Raw genomic sequence first — 5,000 nt, 5'->3', positions numbered from 1 at the left:
ACCCTCGGTCCGACTGGGGCTTAGACATGGAATGAGCTCCGTATGCCTAAGTCAACCCACGGAACGAGCGTGCGGGCGCTCAACCGGCCGGAGAGGCAGGATGCGCAAGCCGGGGATCGATCGGGTGGTAGGTGGGTTTAGGCACATCTTCAAATTTCTGCCGTGCCAATGCCATTTTTATGGCTTGTAAATTCATACAATGGTCCCCTAAGCCTTCACGTGAAGTTTCGTTGCAAGATGACTCGTTTTCTATTTTTCACGATTTTCGAAACTTTTTGCGGTTAGGGATTTTTTAGAATTTTTTTAGAAGGAGTTTTGGCCCCAAATTTTGTGGACGTGATCCTTCTATTTTTGTTGGCATGCACAAAAAAATTCAGCTAAAAACTCGAAGCGGAGAAGATTTCGCGACCGTTTGAAAAAAGTGTTCCCGTTTCAGACACTTCAACGGCTACTGGCAGCAAACCTGTAAAATCTCAAACGCTCTTTAAGGGGGTGTGAGTTCTCAGAGGTTTGATGAGGGATAGGGGGCCAACACAAGGGCCAAGCACCAGCACCCATCGCACGTCATGTGCGCACACCCCCCCGGCCCCCCTCCCAATCGCCGGAACCCCAATGCCGCCGGTCAGGTTCTCCGGCGGTACTCCGGCGATGCTCCGGCGATGCTCCGGCGACGCTCCGGCGATGCTGTCCCGAGTGAAAAAAATGCGGCACCAGCACATGCTGGAGCCAAGCATGGGCACCGTGGCTCAAAATCGAACTTCGGCCAAGGCCTCGACCATCAATGGCACATGATGACGCATGGTGATGGCACATGCATCGACCATCATCGGCATAGGCTGCCCTTCGGTACGGGCACTTGCCTCGACCGCCATCGGCACAAGCTGGGCCCTGGTGTGGGTTGTTGCCTCGATCACCAGCGGCACATGCTGAGCCTTGGTGCGGGCGGTTGCCTCGAGCACCATCCGCAGACCCTGGGCCCTGGTGCGGCCGGTTGGCCCGATAACCATCGGCACACGCTGGGCCCTGGAGCGGCCGGTTGCCTCGATCACCATCGGGAAAAGCTGGGCCCTGGTGCGGGCGCTTGCCTCGACCACCATCGGCACACGCTGGGCACTGGTGCGGGCGCTTGCCTCGACCACCATCGGCACACGCTGGGCCTTGGTGCGGGCGGTTGCCTCGATCACCATCGGCACACGCTGGGCCCTGGTGCGGGCGGTTGCCCCCAGCACCATTGGCACACGTTGGGCCCTGGTGCGGGCGCTTGCCTCGACCACCATCGGCACACGCTGGGCCCTGGTGCGGGCGCTTGCCTCGACCACCATCGGCACACGCTCGGCCCTGGTGCGGTCGGTTGCCTCGAGCACCATCGGCACACGCTGGGCCCTGGTGCGGGCGCTTGCCTCGACCACCATCGGCACACGCTGGGCCCTGGTGCGGGCGCTTGCCTCGACCACCATCGGCACACGCTGGGCCCTGGTGCGGCAGGTTGCCTCGAGCACCATCGGCACACGCTGGGCCCTGGTGCGGTCGGTTGCCTCGAGCACCATCGGCACACGCTGGGCCCTGGTGCGGGCGCTTGCCTCGACCACCATCGGCACACGCTGGGCCCTGGTGCGGCAGGTTCCCTCGACCACCATCGGCACACGCTGGGCCCTGGTGCGGCAGGTTGCCTCGAGCACCATCGGCACACGCTGGGCCCTGGTGCGGTCGGTTGCCTCGATCACCATCGGCACACGCTGGGCCCTGGTGCGGGCGGTTGCCTCGACCACCATCGGCACACGCTGGGCCCTGGTGCGGGCGGTTGCCTCGACCACCATCGGCACACGCTCGGCCCTGGTGCGGTCGGTTGCCTCGAGCACCATCGGCACACGCTGGGCCCTGGTGCGGGCGCTTGCCTCGACCACCATCGGCACACGCTGGGCCCTGGTGCGGGCGCTTGCCTCGACCACCATCGGCACACGCTGGGCCCTGGTGCGGCAGGTTGCCTCGAGCACCATCGGCACACGCTGGGCCCTGGTGCGGTCGGTTGCCTCGAGCACCATCGGCACACGCTGGGCCCTGGTGCGGGCGCTTGCCTCGACCACCATCGGCACACGCTGGGCCCTGGTGCGGCAGGTTCCCTCGACCACCATCGGCACACGCTGGGCCCTGGTGCGGCAGGTTGCCTCGAGCACCATCGGCACACGCTGGGCCCTGGTGCGGCAGGTTGCCTCGACCACCATCGGCACACGCTGGGCCCTGGTGCGGGCGGTTGCCTCGACCACCATCGGCACACGCTGGGCCCTGGTGCGGGCGGTTGCCTCGACCACCATCGGCACACGCTGGGCCCTGGTGCGGGCGCTTGCCTCGACCACCATCGGCACACGCTCGGCCCTGGTGCGGTCGGTTGCCTCGAGCACCATCGGCACACGCTGGGCCCTGGTGCGGCAGGTTGCCTCGACCACCATCGGCACACGCTGGGCCCTGGTGCGGGCGCTTGCCTCGACCACCATCGGCACACGCTGGGCCCTGGTGCGGCAGGTTGCCTCGAGCACCATCGGCACACGCTGGGCCCTGGTGCGGTCGGTTGCCTCGACGACCATCGGCACACGCTGGGCCCTGGTGCGGGCGCTTGCCTCGACCACCATCGGCACACGCTGGGCCCTGGTGCGGCAGGTTCCCTCGACCACCATCGGCACACGCTGGGCCCTGGTGCGGCAGGTTGCCTCGAGCACCATCGGCACACGCTGGGCCCTGGTGCGGTCGGTTGCCTCGATCACCATCGGCACACGCTGGGCCCTGGTACGGGCGGTTGCCTCGACCACCATCGGCACACGCTGGGCCCTGGTGCGGCAGCTTGCCTCGAGCACCATCGGCACACGCTCGGCCCTGGTGCGGTCGGTTGCCTCGAGCACCATCGGCACACGTTGGGCCCTGGTGCGGCAGGTTGCCTCGACCACCATCGGCAGCCTCGACCACCATCGGCACACGCTGGGCCCTGGTGCGGGCGCTTGCCTCGACCACCATCGGCACACGCTCTGCCCTGGTGCGGTCGGTTGCCTCGAGCACCATCGGCACACGCTGGGCCCTGGTGCGGCAGGTTGCCTCGACCACCATCGGCACACGCTGGGCCCTGGTGCGGGCGCTTGCCTCGACCACCATCGGCACACGCTGGGCCCTGGTGCGGCAGGTTGCCTCGAGCACCATCGGCACACGCTGGGCCCTGGTGCGGCAGGTTGCCTCGACCACCATCGGCACACGCTGGGCCCTGGTGCGGGCGCTTGCCTCGAGCACCATCGGCACACGCTCGGCCCTGGTGCGGTCGGTTGCCTCGAGCACCATCGGCACACGCTGGGCCCTGGTGCGGCAGGTTGCCTCGACCACCATCGGCACACGCTGGGCCCTGGTGCGGGCGCTTGCCTCGGCCACCATCAGCACACGCTCGGCCCTGGTGCGGTCGGTTGCCTCGAGCACCATCGGCACACGCTGGGCCCTGGTGCGGGCGCTTGCCTCGAGCACCATCGGCACACGCTCGGCCCTGGTGCGGTCGGTTGCCTCGACCACCATCGGCACACGCTGGGCCCTGGTGCGGCAGGTTGCCTCGACCACCATCGGCACACGCTGGGCCCTGGTGCGGGCGCTTGCCTCGACCACCATCGGCACACGCTCGGCCCTGGTGCGGCAGGTTGCCTCGAGCACCATCGGCACACGCTGGGCCCTGGTGCGGGCGGTTGCCTCGACCACCATCGGCACACGCTGGGCCCTGGTGCGGGCGCTTGCCTCGAGCACCATCGGCACACGCTGGGCCCTGGTGCGGCAGGTTGCCTCGAGCACCATCGGCACACGATGGGCCCTGGTGCGGCAGGTTGCCTCGAGCACCATCGGCACACGCTGGGCCCTGGTGCGGTCGGTTGCCTCGAGCACCATCGGCACACGCTGGGCGCTGGTGCGGGCGCTTGCCTCGACCACCATCGGCACACGCTGGGCCCTGGTGCGGCAGGTTGCCTCGATCACCATCGGCACACGCTGGGCCCTGGTGCGACAGGTTGCCTCGAGCACCATCGGCACACTATCGGCCCTGGTGCGGGCGGTTGCCTCGACCACCATCGGCACACGCTGGGCCCTGGTGCGGGCGCTTGCCTCGAGCACCATCGGCACACGCTGGGCCCTGGTGCGGGCGGTTGCCTCGAGCACCATCGGCACACGCTGGGCCCTGGTGGGTTTAGGCACATCTTCAAATTTCTGCCGTGCCAATGCCATTTTTATGGCTTGTAAATTCATACAATGGTCCCCTAAGCCTTCACGTGAAGTTTCGTTGGAAGATGACTCGTTTTCTATTTTTCACGATTTTCGAAACTTTTTGCGGTTCGGGATTTTTTAAAATTTTTTTATAAGGATTTTTGGCCCCAAATTTTGTAGGCATGATCCTTCTATTTTTGTTGGCATGCACAAAAAAATTCAGCTAAAAACTCGAAGTATAGAAGATTTTGTGACCGTTTGAAAAAAGTGTCCCCATTTCAGACACTTTAACGGCTACTGGTAGCAAACCTGTAAAATCTCAAATGCTCTTTAAGGGGGTGTGAATTCTCAGAGGTTTGATGAGGGATAGGGGGCCAACACAAGGCCAAGTACCAGCACCCATCGCACATCATGTGCGCACACCCCCCCGGCCCCCCTCCCAATCGCCGGAACCCCAATGCCGCCGGTCAGGTTCTCCGGCGGTGCTCCGGCGATGCTCCGGCGATGCTGTCCCGAGTGAAAAAAATGCGGCACCAGCACATGCTGGAGCCAAGCATGGGCACCGTGGCTCAAAATCGAACTTCGGCCAAGGCCTCGACCATCAATGGCACATGATGACGCATGGTGATGGCACATGCATCGACCATCATCGGCATAGGCTGCCCTTCGGTACGGGCACTTGCCTCGACCGCCATCGGCACAAGCTGGGCCCTGGTGTGGGTTGTTGCCTCGATCACAATCGGCACATGCTGAGCCTTGGTGCGGGCGGTTGCCTCGAGCAC

The sequence above is a fragment of the Durio zibethinus genome, unplaced genomic scaffold (genome assembly GCF_047325235.1).
Source record: "Durio zibethinus cultivar Kanyao isolate XHJ-2024 unplaced genomic scaffold, ASM4732523v1 HiC_scaffold_404, whole genome shotgun sequence".
Taxonomy (NCBI): Eukaryota; Viridiplantae; Streptophyta; class Magnoliopsida; order Malvales; family Malvaceae; genus Durio; species Durio zibethinus.
Note: the sequence above shows the minus strand (reverse complement) of the source record.